At 39.3% G+C, this 16,213-nt stretch overlaps 1 protein-coding gene across 2 annotated transcripts in view; it reads right to left on the bottom strand.

Moving 5' to 3' along the window:
* The window catches only part of ANO10 (anoctamin 10), a 126,873-nt gene that overhangs the window by 29,827 nt on the left and 80,833 nt on the right, over nt 1–16,213 (bottom strand). The gene's annotated exons all lie outside the window — the stretch shown is intronic.

Here is a 16,213-nt window from a genome sequence, read left to right as displayed (position 1 = left end):
GCGGGTGCATCCCATCTGGAACCATGAATTTATGGATGTCCAGATTGCTTAATTGCTCCCTAACCCAGTCCTCACCAACCAAGGCAGACTCCGGCATTGTCCTGACTTCCTCTGGGGCCTCAGGGGTACAGAGCTCCTCAGGACAGCTTCTGGCAGAGTAGACAGAGACAAAGAAGGCATTCAGTAACTCTGCCTTCTCTGTATTTTCTGTCACCCAGGCATCCACCTGGAGAAGCAGCTCTCCATTTCTTTACCAACAATGAAGCAGTAAGATATAAAACTCTGTTGAGGCAAAGAATTAGAGTACAGGATAAGATGAACATTGGCTATACATCTTGAAGAACAACCTATTAGTTATTACAACATGTCAATAATTATTCTTCTTTAAAGAACTGCCCAAAGAGATCCCACTCCAAGTGACTGGCAATGAGTTACCATATGGACAGAAGATATGTGTGAAATGTTCTGTTCAACCAGAGCAGGGACTGCAGGGTGGCTTCATGGGGCAATCTCCCAGACACAGGAAACCAGAACCAAGGTCTTCTTCAAGGAAAAGACACAAAACTCAGTTTGCACCATCAAAGCAAAAAGGAGTGCCTCACAAACCAGTCAATGAGATTGTAGCAGTTGTGAGCTGACAGAACGTGTTTCATGGCACTAGAACAGGAAAACGGGCTACAGCAACTTCTGCCAAATGTTTCTTCGTAGAGTTAAAGGAAAGCTGTGACTGCTCTAGGACCAGCCAACAGACCAAAACAGGAGAGAGCTTTTCACAGAAGGTTGGTGATTAACATTAGACTGCCAACAGACAGAATTTCCTTCAATTTACTTAGTAAGTCAGTTTACAGAAAATTTTGTTCTTTGTTTCATGAACAAGAAGGTTCTGACCTATAGCCGAACTGCCCCCAAGTTCTGGCAATGAATTGTATTAACTCAACTGTGACATGTAAGAAGTCACCACACTGAATAAAAATGCAGATCCCGACGGCGATTCTGTGAAGCAGGATCAGGCAGAGGAGGTAACGGTGCTATAGGTTGAACTTACATATTAGGAAAGTATACAATTATAGCACAGTCTGTATCATGGTAGTGGAACCTTAGGAATATCCTTTTTTGTCAGGATTTTCAAGACCAGTGTGATTGCAAGATACCACATCTAAGAGATGTCTTTAATAAAAACTTGTGTTCAGTTTAGTTAGATGTTTGACAGGTACAGAAGCTTCAGTTTAATGTGGTAATGAATACCCCAAGTCCAAAGCAAAGTGTTTCTGCTCCTGGTTTGTTTGGACAGTGACCATTGTAGCGCTCTGTCAGCACTTGGCCTCTGGAACCCACGGAGAGGACATGTCATCTGTGTTCCAGAACACCCAGACGAAAACAAGCTCCCTGCAAAGACCTCATGCCATTTGTATGAAGGTATTCTGCCACCTCCCTCACCCCGGAGTGAGTTTTTTGAAAGGAAGCCGAGGGATGAAAAGGAGCGCTCATTCGCAAAGCTGAATTCAATCCTTCCAATAACTTATGGAGAAGAGGACATCTTGTAGAACTATCATCTGTTATAGTTACTAAAAACAGGGATTTCAACCATTTAACCTACAATATCAATAAAATCTGGCACACTGTCAAGAAGGTGCTGCAGCTATCTGACCAAAGCATGACAAGTGGAGCTCTGACTGCTACCGTTAAAATCTGCTTCAGAGGGTGGAAAAGGTTCACTGTCATCAAATAACTTTTGGTCTTGATCTTAAACTGTGATGGATTAAAAAGGCCTCAGCAGATTTTTCCCCACCTTTCTTTTTTTCCCCCTAGAGAACTATCCATGCTCCTGTTTGCAAGGGAACTGCAGTTAGATCTACAGATTTTACTAGCAATGTCAAAAAAGCCAGCAAAAGCTGAGCTGCAATTGTTTTTTTTTTTCCAAATGCGAAGAAATGCTTATTCAGACTGTATATAAACAGAAGGTCCTTCCTGCTGGGCCTAAAAACTCCCCACCATATCAAATATGGTATTGAAACAAACTCCACTGCAATACAAGCTTTTGTATATGATCTGCTCTTTTATACTGATTCTCACTTAGTCAAAATAAAATTCAACTCATTTCTTATGGGCATTTGATTTTGTTCTTCTTGCAAATCCTTCCATTACTTCTGAGTGTACTCACATACATAATCTCATGCAAACACGCTGCCACTGCTGCAGAATTAATGCAGATGCCCGTTTCCAAGTGTGCTGCCTGTGTTTCTGGGCTGGTTTCGGGCGGGTGGTGGTTGTTTTTGGAAGAGCAGCCGCTGACCCGGAGCACCAGGGAGCACTTATGCAACGTGCTTATACACCTTACGTAACCTCCATATACTGTGACAGCCAAACCATCTCCCGGATACATCTGACTATCCGACAGCTCTTCCTCTCCAACTCTCTCCCTATCCGGCTTTTAAGGAGATATTTTAAAAAACTGCTAACACAATCCTCCTCCCCTGCTTCCCCCCAATCTCCCCAGATTACAGACACTGACGGCATCATGCAAGATACCAGCACAAGCAGATGAGGTCTCTTGGTTTTCTTGACATTTTCACATACATCCCCTGCAAGTAAACCCAACTTTAGAAAAATCGCATTGCGCACGCACTACAGCCACTGTTTCACAGCAACAGAAACCCCTGTCTTTACAAATGTTTCTTGTCGTTCCTCAATAATCAAATCTTTAGCTGAATGCATGGCAAATATTAGCTGAGGGCATTCGCTGAGGAGGAAAGGAAAGGAAATTTGTTGTGTAGGACTCATCTATTTTACAAGAAAGCTAAAACTTTTGAGGAAATCTTGTGAAAAAACAATTCTTATTAATTCAGTTATTTTTCTGGGCTGATCTCAATGCAAGAATAAACAAGGCATTTTGCTCTTAAGGAAATTAGTTCTATTTATCTTTTCTAGGATAGTTACACAGTACATAATATTTTCTTTTCAACCATGTTAGCTTATAATTATTTCTAGCTTGCAAGAAACAGTATTTGTAAAATAAAGTCTTGCAGAAAACTTTAAAAGTGTAAATGACTTGAATTCATACATTCTGGTCAATAAAAATTTTAACTCCTAGCACACTGTTGCAACAGAACATCCCTATTTTGCACCAGTATTATTATATTGACACTGGCAAAATACAAAAAGCATAGGTAATATTGTAATACAACTAGCATTCTTCTTAAGTGCTGTAAGAAAGTAGAATCACTATGTTGTTCTTGCCATTGAACATGGGACCTTAATTGTGAGATATCCTCTCTTTAAGCTTGTGAACAAAACCACAGAATTTTAGAAGAATTTAAAAAGCAGCATTTACCAGTTGCAAGACTAGAAACACAGCCAGAGGATACAAGATAATTTGACCTAAAAAAGATAAGAGGCTTTGGGCATTAAAGCAGACTCTCAAATGTTTATCTTAATGCAACAGTTTTGCCCTCAATGCTACCCAGTATGATTAGTATTTTCTGGAAAACGTGCACACAGTACATGAGTAGAAAGACAGTAACTTTTAAATGCATCTACTCCAGGGAAAGCAGCTGCCTACATTCAGCTGAACTTTTAAAAAATTGCCTGTTGTAACTATAAAGGTGCCTTTAAGAAAATAAATAAGGGCATACAGTAGTTCCAAAAGAAAGATGTAGCTCAACTGTTAGGTAGAAAGCACGGGCTGCAGAAAACAAGCTACGCATTATGGAGCTGCTGGGCAGAACCCCCCAAAGTGCAGGAAACCCCAAACAGAATGTGAAACGAATGTTTGACCCTTGTACACATAAATGCCTCTGATAAGAAAGCCCATATAGCTAATTACTAATACAGTATTCACTTTTAATTTGTAATTAAATTTAAATTTTAGATGCACAACACAATTTCCTGAGAGTCACACACGAAAACAACTACATTACGCAACATAAAACTACTCCTCATCAATGTAATATTTTCGTCTTCTAAAAAGTTAACAGAGTTTGGAAGATGGACTTTTCAGTGTCCCAGTCCCAAGTGACAGAAATGACCTTTGATGTTTTAAGAAACTAAACAATGACACTGCTATGTTGCCGTATAACTTCCCAGTGCACTTTAAAGACATAAATGGCCATGAAATCAACCACCAACGCCTGCATAGTTCATCTAATGACAACTACCAAACTGACAGTTCTCAGACTTTTCAGGTTTTTGCCAGATTAAACATTTTTCCATGAGAAAAGGACAGGAAAGTACACTGAGCACCTAATATACCCCCTGTGGTGATAAGGAACAGATTAGGTAAATTGATTCATGTACCATCCCATAATTGGAGAAACTACAGGAACCTTGCCAACTTGAATTTTCCCAGATTTAGTAATCAGTCTGGCAATCGTTGTGTTAGCAAAATGTTAACCTGGCCTCCAAGAAAGAGGAATCTGCACCCATTCACATTATTTGGCCATCTATACACAAACAGAGGAAAAAAGGAGTCAGCTAACGCCCTGAAGCACATGATTTGATTACACTAATTGTCTTAAAGCAAATTTGCAAGCATCATTAAGAAGCCGAAAGCAAACCAGGCCATCATATTTTCCACAAAGCCCATAAAATAAAACTAAGAAAACTCAAATTCACAGATTCCAGAAGCTAAAAGGACCTCCTTGATAGCTCAGCCAAATACCTCTTCTCATATGAAAAGCTAATAATTTTTTCCACCAAACCTGATTAGAATACATGAAGACATCTGCAAATAATCAGTCCATGTTCTTAGCACTGAGAATAATGAGTTGTAGTGCTTCTTGCCGAAGGACACTGTGGATCCTAAAGCTAAAAATGGTTCAAAGGGAGACAGAACGCCACCATGGAATAAAAAAGTCACTTAATATTACTAGATACAAAGAAACTGTATCTGGCTTAGAAAAATCAGAGCTAAAAAGGACTGGAAGGTAGGAGAGTTTTAGGAGGAGGCACAATACCTACTTGTCATGGTGTCCTGCTCTTTCCTAGACATCTGCTTGTGGCTGCCGGTAGACATGGCATACCATCTTTGATAAAAAGTTTGGTTTGTCCTTGACACGCTCCCTTTCTAATCTGGTCCAACATTCACCTGTTTTCACAGATACAGAATTGTGCCTGCTTTATGTAACGACTAATTTCAGCCACTAGGCCGCATTGCACTTTTATCAAGAAGGTTAAAAAGTCTCCTGCTATCCTTCCACGCACTAGTAAATAAATACATCATGAGGCATCTCTCAACCCTTCTCTTGACAAGCTAAATAAATTGACTCTTATAAAAGACTCACATCACTAAACAATCTCCCCTATATTATGGCAGCAAAGGTTACAAACTGCTGGTCCAGACTGTCACATAACTCAAGAGAGTCATTTGTACATGTATTAAAAATAACTACTGATATTGGGAAAAAATGCTTATAAATGGACCTGTGGTAGATACAAACTTCTTCCTATGCAGACATCTTAAATGTGCACTAAATTACATTACTATTATAGCCTTATCCCTGCAGACTTGCCCATCTTCATCTCCTGCATTCTTGGCATGGCACCACAGCTCCTTTCTAATTTCCTGATCTTACATACCAGACTAAAAAAAAGCCAAAACCAAGTTCCTTTGGGAAACAGGAGTGCTACCAGTCCCTGCCTAAGGGGGCTGGCAGGTTGCTCTGGTGGGACACACACACGAGAAAAGAAAGTTAAAACTGCATTGTGACTGACACCCCATACCTGAATCTAAGCTCAGTGACTCAACACAGGGATGTGGTCCTGTTGCCTGATCTGGCATGGGGTAAAAAGGGGACTCCATCTCCCTTCTCCTCCACATGCAGCAGCTGCCTTTGCTCCTTCCTTAGGAACTGGACATCCTGTCATGCTCTGTTACAGGATCAAAGTTTCTAAGGTCCCTCATCATTTACCAGTCCCATTGCAGTCAAGCAGTGAACAACATATCTCCACATGGTTACACAATACTTAGTGAAAATACTACTTTCCTCTTTTATAATATCTATGAAATGCACAGACTAAATTTTGCTGGTGCTGTCCCACCGCATGTATATATTCCATTTGGAGTTAAAGCACCTGCATCTCTACTAATGACAGAGCTGGGGCTTTTTGTTTTACCCATGAATGGCACGTTTTTACAAAGAAAAGCTCACATACAATTCAGTGTGTCCCAGAAAACAAATAATGAATTTTGTTTATTATAATCTTCCAAAACAAGTAGGAAAAAAAAAACCAAAATCTCTCTGACAAAGTGTCCTTCCGAGGAAAGTATTTATCTTAAAAATATGACCTTTCTTAGTCTACACGGAGCTTCAGCTATACCCCTAGCTCAACATGGGGATGTTGGACTGGATGATCTCTAGTGGTCCCTTCCAAACTACGCCAGTCTATGTTTTCTACAAAATCACGAGCTCTTAAAGGTCACATTTAAACATAGTCTCTAAGAATCAGTCTGGGTAGAAGGCAAAAATATTTAAGACATCATAGCAAAGTTCTTTATATTATGGATAGAGTAAGTTTTAGAAAATGGGCGTTGACACAGAATGGGTATTTGCTAATTATGAACAAGTGGGTGTTCTCTGTTCTGATACAATGGAGATAACTATGTCAGACATTATTAATTTTAAACTAACAAAGATGAACATATGTAGAGTTTGCAGAAGCTTTCTAATGCACTGGAGTTAAAACAAATAAACATACCTTTGTTGGACCGAGCTGCTTCACATCCATCTGTTCACTTGGATGGTTTTCATCAGCACAAACTGTACTACATTCAAATTTGTGAATTATCACAAATTTTGAGAAGCAGCAAAAGAGAGGAAGTGGACAAAACTGAGCTGCCAAATAGCATGCATAAATTACAAGAATGTAAATGAAATACGAATTGATAACTTGTTCTAGAAAATTACAAGTGGCAGGAAAACCCTAAGTCAAAACCCCAATGCTGCCACATGTTGCTTAGCTTGTGGGACCTCAGTGGCTAACAGGGAACAGTAATTTGACTAAGAGTCTATTACTTGCACTGCCTGCCAGGCAAGTGTCCCCCATATAAGACACCTCCAGAGCTGGGTGCATTCAAAGCTTGAAAGCTCCTGCACTGCAGTCTTTCTCTGCCTAGCTTTGGAGAAGAAACAGCAACAATTCCACCCATCCTCAATTAAATGAGAGGACGAGAAAGAAGAAAGGTAATGCTTTAAGGCAATTCATTGCTAACACTGAAAGGTTCACAGTAAAAAAAAATTTAAAAATGAAAAAAATAAAAGGTAATCTTAATGTTCATCACTAATGCAGAGCAGTAGCTCACACTGCTTGTGTGATAGGGATCCAAACCATGCAGGATGGGGTCCAGCCTGTGATGGTCAAGGGACACGTCTCAGCAACAAAGGATCCCTTATAAGGTTGAATCTCAAGCCATAGTTGCAGCAGAAGGTATCAAGAAAGACAATGCTGGGAAGGAATTCAGTAGGGAACAGATCAAAATGTCTGTAGAGAACATCTCTCTTACTCTGCAACACAGTCCTTAACTGGACTGACAGATTTTGCTGTCTCTTGTGAATTGAGCAAAAATGTTCCTTATCTGTGTATACACTGTCGACAGTGTTTATGCTCTATTTATTTGTACATATCTCTGATTGTAAAAAAAGCTGTGGCCCACCTCTGAAAACTTAGATCTTCAGGTCAACAACACAGACTGAAAAATACGGAAAATAATACAGAATGACATAACAAGTACTAATTTTTATCCTGTCGTTTGAAAATCACCTATCTCAATACATATAAACTCTATAGATGCCGGGAAAAGGTACAGAATTTGAAAGTGCAAGAAGCAATGGTCCATTAAACCACTTTTACAGAATACTCTGCAATGAGAGTTTGAAAACCACTTACGTAAGGAATACTCTGACACTGTGCTACTTAAGTCACATATATAACATATCGAAGTATCCATGCACACTGTGAAATTTAAACAAAATTTATACATATAAAACACTTATTTTTTCTTTTTATGTTATTCAGACAAGCAATTACATCTCATTTCAGAACAAAAACTATCAATCCATACATATCACGAGGACTTGCCTATTTGGCACGTGTCTTACCTGCCTCACTGAAATGACAGATACATCTCAGAGTGCTGTCCCTCATACAACTAAATATATGAGTATTCAAGGCAGCACCAGTAGGCACACAGACTTTTTTCAAGTTCCAAATGAATAAAACCCCAGTGGCTGCATAGGCAACACATCATATTTGATACCTGTTCTCAGAATCACCACGATCAGGCTGCACAGTATGTGCAAAGACTCAGTCACAGTGCAAGTGCTATCACTAGTGACACATTGACACGAACTCACTTTTACAATTTTGTCTCTTTTCTCAGGAATTCTGTGGGTTCCTGTTTTTTGATCTCCAACTAGTCTCAGAAAGAGTTCTCCCTGTAGGTAGGATGACATAAAAGCCATCTCAAAAAAACAAGAAAGTGTATTTTCTTTATAGTGTGTTTATGGGGGGATAATCAGGTAATAATCAAATATCTAAAATTTGACTGAAATAATCTGAAAAGCTGAGATGTATCCTATTTGCTGTTTTCCTGCTCATAGAGAAAGCTTTCCAGAGTCAAGTTTAATTTCTTTGATTAAACTAGCATTTCTTTTAAAGGCTTCTTGTTCTCACTGGGATCTTTTAATGTGGCATAGAGAAAAGGATATTTAAAATGTGATAGGTGTGTAGAAGTGCACAGCTGCTTACAACAAATACTACTTCATCACCAAGTGCTATTCAGTTCTATAAAGAAAGTTCCATTATCAAATCACAGTAAGTGTAATCTTTAGGGATTCTTTTCTTTTGAAGGATTGTAATGAGACACGAGATTCATTTTTTCTCTCCCTCTAGTCCTTTACCTTCTCAGTAACAGATGCAACCATTATTTAGAAGTCTGTAACTACAGACACGTGAATGTCCTGTTGAAAGCTGGTTACCAGAGTTGTTGAAATCAGATCTCACTGGGAACTTTACTCTCATTTGTATGGGAAGTGGAATAGCCTTTTCCCTTGTATTCAAACCAGTTCACATATAATTGGGATCCCCTCTGCGTTCTGAAACTATGAAAGTCTGATGTAACTGCAGTATTCTTACAGTAGGAACAATTTTAACCTAGTTTTTATCCCATCCCCTTACTCCAGGTTTCCTTGTTGAGATCATATCTTGTCAATGATCTGGGATGTCAGGCAAAAAGAAGGGACCGAACTGATTGATGTTCATTCCACCACCAGACTCTAGGTCAAGATTTGGGAAAGGTAAAGCAGGTTATTTTTCCAGGGGGACTTAGCTCTTACAGAAACATATCTCAATGGACTGTTTACCCCTGGCAACAGTCACGAAGAATGACTGGATTGTTGGAAAACAAAATTACACCTGCTGGGAAGTTGGTGCATTGTTTATTTCTGTTCCCATTAAGAGCATGCAAAAGTATCACTTACCATCACATTATACTCCTATCTATTTAAAAATTTATATTTATACTGTTAGCTCTCAGGGGTCCCACATTTAAAAGTTTAACTTGTCTGCAAACAGTCTTGGTGTCACCTCACCTTCAGTTAAAACATCACAAAAGGAGACACAAAAACCTTCTTCCCAAATGAATGGCTTTACTTTTTTTCTTAAAGGATCATAATTTATTTTGTTTTTGCTAGCACTTTTATACTGAAAGTAGTTTTCAGAAACATACTCTCAAGAAAGGCCCAGCATTAAAGGAATTCCTGTTTAAAGTACACTGGCAAAACTATGTTTTGAAATCAATATGTTCTCCAGAGACTGGGTGCAAGTCTTTATTTGCTTAAAAACTGTGTTATGAAAGTACAATGAATCCTATGTGCATTGTATCCCCACTGCTACCAAACACATGAAAATGTTATATTGACATGTCTGAAAGCATTCTGACTATTCACCAGGGAAAAACGGCATTTGAAAAGTTGAATTAACAAGTTTGAACTCTTAAAATAAAAAACCTAGAGCAAACAATAATGATTAGTAATGATGCTATTTTAACCTAACCTCAGAGTTGTGTCTGATTACACAAACCTGTAGAGCCTATCAAAAAATGTGCAGCCATACATTGATACTGAAAAAAATAAGTTTTGGTAAAAATACTTTGTTCTTTAGAAACAATATTATCTTTAAGGATTTTTTGGGGGGTCAAAACATAAAGCAAGTGTTCCCATTCGTTGCATTATGCTTTGACCTATATTTAATGTTTGAGCTCAGGTTTCACCAGTCTCTCCTAAAGGTTGTTCTGCAAATCTTTTGACTATTTGAACAAAACCTTTTCATTTCAGCTACTTGCATTTCCTCCTGTCTGACTGCAGCTTTGTGTTTGCTCAGCACTGCCAGCAAGCACAGAATGAGCTGCTGGTTTTATTATCAGCGATGTTTTGAGGGTAGTCCTGAAGCTACAGGTTGTCCTTTCCTGAGCCCTCTAATTCTGGTGATTACAGCGCTGAATGAGGCAGGAATCCATTGCGTTTGTTTCAGCCTCACAAAAACTGTCTTCAGCTCCCATTTTACAAGATAAATGAGCAGGATGTTAAGCAGTAATCACTCATGCTCTCCTAATGTTAAATGGTTAAAAGATATTTTTTTTTTTAAAAAAGGATTCTGTTCTCTCCCTTCCCCCAGGAAAAAAAGAAGGGACATTTCTGAGGGTCCCTGCCGGTTCCAGCAGCTCAGTTGACCCACCACACCCATGGTCATGTTCTGAGACACATGACATGTTAGTAAACAGATAATCTCTGCAAGAACAACAGCTTGAATTGCTGCAAGCAGCAAACACAGATGTTGCCCAGCGCAGAAGACCCTTAAGTTATCAGTATCTCTTTGTTTTGCTCTAAGCTACAGAAAGCTGCTCTCAGCGAGGCCGAGCACTGTGACAGGACAGGGGCCAGATGGGCCAGCACACTCCAGCTCAGGGTCTTCCTTCTGCAAAGGACAACATTAGTGCTGGTGGGGAAATGGCAAGGTCCAGCCACTGCACTCAGCAACCAGAAAGCTTTGCAATTATTAGAGCTGCTGCAATGCAGTGAATTGTAATGTTAAAACACTGAAATTACTTGAAGTAGGAGGATTTATTGGCGAAAACAGCAAGTTTCACATGCCAGAATACCCATCAGAACAGGGAAAAAAGAGTTGAAATTTTCCATGTGGCCACACCTAGGCAAACAGACACCTGCCTCTTACTGTCATTGTCTCTCCATCCCTTCCAAAAACAGCAATTAACACACTATTGTGTTTTGAAGAAGGCTTTGGTCAACAAAAAAGATGCAGAGGCAGTCACAGCATTCTCCAGTTCCTGCATTTCCCAGAGGGGGAATGGAAACACATGGGGCTCATTTTCAAGAAATGGATGACATTTCTGGAAAAATCCTAGTGAATGTTGTACTCACGGTTGCTTTGGAAAATGTGTTTGTTATTCTGCTGGAAACCATTCAGAAGGAGCACTACTGACTTACAAACACTTAGCTCTCGCTCTAAAGTGACTGAAGCAAATATTTATGGATATTCATACTATACCACCGCCACCAAGCAGTTGTATGTAGATGGTACGACCACCATGGGAGATAGATACTGAATGAAAGAACAAAAGGTCTGTCTCCAATTGGCCCAGGCTGAATGACTAGACAGCTTTATCTCGCTCAGAAAATAAATACACCAGGGAGAACAAAGGAGGCATATGCTCACAGCTGGTGTTCAATAAACTTGACCCTTTTCATTACTGGCAGTTGAGGAAGGATGACAACTGTCCATCAGCAGACCAGGCCCTTTGCTCATGAGCATATTATCTATCTGGAGTCTCTTTCTGGTGAAGCATTTAGAGATGGACACCACTTATCCAACAGATGAACAGGCTTCTTCAGATAAAGCCCTGATAGGCTTCACTTGTCAGAAGGAAAAGGCATTCCTGTTAGAAGATACTGGCCACCAATGGCTGGAACACCTTAAGAAAGGAAGCTAGAGCACAGGGATGATGGGATGTTTATAGATTAGGTCCCCTTAGAGTAAGGGCTGGGTGTGGGGAGGGAACTGGGAAGGGATGCACAGAACAAAAACCCCTCCACATCTGCATTTCTGCTCCAGCTCTAAGATGGTTTTTGTTCCCCTGTAGTTCCTCTGAAAAAGCAAACTCTAGCACTAAAATTTATTTCTGTATTATTGCTACCATACCTATGTTTATTCTGCTGAGATAGTGAAGGAGATACTATAGAAAAACCATCTTTATCCAATGTATATAATTCAGATGTTTTTAATGCAAACGTACCATAAAAAGCACAAGCATTTTTACATCAATAAGCACTTGTTTTCAGAGCTAATTCTGATGCTGTCTAGATAGCTGCACTTTGTGAAAAGATACACCATTCCTCACTATTTAAAACATTATTTTTCCTTGAAAAATGGCTACTAGTTATACACCATGTTGGAGTTGCTACTCTCTGTATTTCATGCTCAGAAAACAGCTGCAGGAAGCATGATTTCCCCCCAGGTGGTCCCTCATTTGCTTTGCCTGGGTCTAGCTTCAGTGCAGAAAGGAGGAATTAATCTCATGTTTGCCTGAATCAGAAGAAGATAATCCTGGGAAGATCTCATAATCCCTGAAAACATGACTGTAATCTAGTCCACAAAATGCAAGTTAAGCTTTTTAATCTGTGGTTGCCTTGTGTTTCTGGAACTTAGACCTTTTACAAGGACAGACTGCTGACCCATCTCCAACCATGAGGGTCTTTTGTCTATTCATTAAACTTTGATCTGTCCAGAAGCTAAAATGTTTATCAGCGTAGCCTTCACTGTCGCTGCCCAAAAATGCTAGATAGTGTCCTCCCACTAGCTTTACAGCATCAGTCCTCACCTCCACCTTTGGTAATTCCTGAGTCACTGAAGAATTAATTGGCTGTTCCCTTGTTGCTTGCAAGCACGCCTGTACTTGGTCTGTCTTCCTTAAAATAACAACTAGACAGAAGACCACAACATGATTCTGTGCTTGCAAGAAACAGACCAAACAGAGCAGAGTACTGCAAAGAAGCGAGGGGACTCTTGGGCACCTCACCGCCCTTTACTAGCTAGCTGTTTCACTAAGAAGGACCACGATGCTCACCAGAAAAGGGTCCATCAGATAGTACCCATTTCTAGTTGCCCAGCATTCAGGTGTCCTTCTGGGTGACAACGCAACAGACAGCACTGAGGGAGTGTGAATGTCATCACTCCTGCTAAAAATCCTTCTAAAAATCTTGATCCATATTCTCTTTAGTTTATTCTCTGCCCCCAGCTCCACCTTAAAACAGAGTCTAACCAGCTTCCTCTACCATTCTTTACTCTGAAGGACATCATGAAAATTTGAAGCAAAGTCTACAGATGTACCATATTCCCCAAACCAGATTCAGAGTATTGAGTTATGTCAACAAACTCTGTTATGATACTTTGCTTGTGTTTTCAAAATAGATCAAATTATTATGACCCATTCAACAGTCCACTCCCTTTCAACAGTCTTAACACAACAACCTATGTCAATAAGCGTTTAAAATGAACATTTCAGAACTTCAGAAAACCCTTTCTTAGAGTTTCGCATCTTCAAAACAAGACTGTCATTCCAGTGTCCTTTTTGTTTTTTTTTAATTATGGCATTTTTCACTGTATAGAAGGTTTTAACTAGCTCTAATGTTGATCAGTCATCTCTATTAGGGAGCTGAGAAACTAAGAACCCTTTCAAAAAGACACTAACTCAGTGTCTATGGATTTGAACACTGAATAGTTACAGTCCCACCGCACCAGGTTAAAAAGCAATTAGCTTGGCATTAATGAAAATGTAAAGGTGCTCACACTGTCTACAGTTAAGGATCCCAAGCATAATCAATACAATTGTTCAAAGCAGCTGTATTAGGAGATGTTCTCTCCATACATTATGTATGGAGCCTAATAATCTATTTTGGCATCTTAGAGGTTTACAGTCTGATAGTGTTAATACCCTTCTAATAGCTCCATCCCAAGACAGCAGTACTTTAAAAGCTCACATGGCAAAATACAACAGTATGCATGTCTGGACAGCATCAAGAGAGAAATGTGATGCATACTCGCACAAAAGTATATAAACCAGTTTCTCTGCAATATGTGATACCACAACACGTTTGCCCCAGACTTTTATATTTTTCTTTTTTAAGAACAGTTGTTTTGGGGGTTTTTCTTGGTGTTGTTTGGTTTGTTTTTTCTTTTGGTTTGTTTTTTTGTTTTTCTTGAAAGATGTACAGTTTAAATTACTGTGATGACTCAGTAACAAGAGGAAAAACTTGAAAACATGCTTCTAAAATAAATGAATGCTTTGGTATCTTTTTGCTCTGCCAACATATTACCTTTAAATTCAGGTATTTTTCACTCAAAAAACTAAGGCACCAGGAAAAAAGCCCAAATCTCTGTATGTTAATGGGATGCATATCACAGTATCAATCAGAGGAAATCTAAAAAGGTGATGGTAGATACTTGTGTTTAAAGTACCTACCACGGCACCTAAAAAACAGCCAATATTCTTCCTGAATTCTGTAGGAAGACTCAAAGTATTAGGTGAAAACTGCAAGGCTTCTGGTTATTATTTAAATTTAGATTTAACTTCTACTACTGAATTAATGAAACAACTCTGAAGAACTGAGGATCGGGCTTATATTATTGTAGGGAATGCACAGATGCAAGGATAGGACATGAAGTCCTAACTGCTGATGTGCACGCTCATCCGTATCTATCCCAGTTGGCACATTATAACCAAAGGTGACTATATTCACTTGGGCTTAAGGTTCCAGTGGATGGCCTAGTTTTGCCTGTCTACAAAATGAAAACAGATAAGGAACAACTAAAACAGAAATGTAGTCCTGTTCCTTTTAATATTATCTAAAAAGTACATGAGATCCATGACCAGCTCCTGGTAACTTCACACTGACATACCAGAGAAAGGCAAAACAAAACTATCAGGCATTAGATTCAATTGCAATTTGGATTTAGTTTGTTATGTCTTATTATGAGAGACAGTGCTGACCTCAATAGCCATGTTCTAGCATCACACAAAACTGTGGGATCTTAACTAGAAAAGGCAAGCTATTGTTTACAGGCCTAGTTTGCCCAGAATTAAGAGATCATTTTGTCACATTCAGCTATCGTAGATGTTTTAAATAGTAATCTCCAGTTCTACACAAAAAGCACAGTATAGAGGAGGTTGCAAGGCTGGGTCTGGTGCACACAAAGAATATGTTCATGTAAAACCATGCACTGCAGTGTAAAAATATCTAAGCTAAAAAGAAATAGGTGAGCCAGTCTCTGCAGCTCCATGCTGGTCTGTTGGTTTGTTTGTGGTCTGTTTATTTGTTTCCTTTTTTATATGTACACTAGCTTAGAAATCCCACCTAGCATAGTACACTCAGAAACTCCTAAAGTACGCTGCCATTGCAAAACCAGCTCTGTAGAATCCCTGTATCCCACGGAAGCTAATCCATTTCTTCACCTCTTGCCATCTCCACCATACTCTTTATGGAATCATTCATTAAAATACAGATTTTCAGTGCAAAAATTTACTTCCTTATTTTCCTAAATTTCTTTGGAAGGCCTGCAAAGTATATTGTAAAATATACCTTATTTATGCAATAAACTGAGAATATTGTATGGACAGGAAAATAAGGCGACATTATTTTTCCCTCATACATAGTTCTCAAGCATTTTTCTAAAGTTCAGTCTGTTCATGCTTTCTGGTTACATAGGCGCTAAGTGATGGTATTTCAGCAACAAAAGAAATCCCAGTGTTGCAACAACAAATACCTCCAGGGGATGAAACTAGGTTCCATAGAGCCCAACATCCTTTAAAAGTGACAATATAAACAAAGTTATGTTTGCATACACAAGGACAACAGACATTACCAGTTGCTACACTACAAGCCATGCCAGAAACTTCAAGTCGTCTGAAAAGGAAAACCATTTTCCTCACATACGCTGATGGGCTGAAAGGACAGGTGAATTGGTCAGAACTCCCAGTTCTCTGCTCCACTTCTTAAACAGTGATGGACTAACAGAAAATGAAGCAGTGTCTGAAATGCTACAGTTTACAACCCAATGTGTAGAAGTAAAGCAGCACTGGTTTCTGTTTATTTAATACCCTCTGCTGTACACGGCACTGCTAGTGATGGTTCCATGCGGCCACCCC

Source organism: Columba livia, chromosome 2, assembly GCF_036013475.1.
Source record: "Columba livia isolate bColLiv1 breed racing homer chromosome 2, bColLiv1.pat.W.v2, whole genome shotgun sequence".
Lineage (NCBI taxonomy): Eukaryota > Metazoa > Chordata > Aves > Columbiformes > Columbidae > Columba > Columba livia.
The sequence above is the reverse complement of the archived record's forward strand: the minus strand, read 5'-3'. Positions and strand labels throughout refer to the sequence as shown.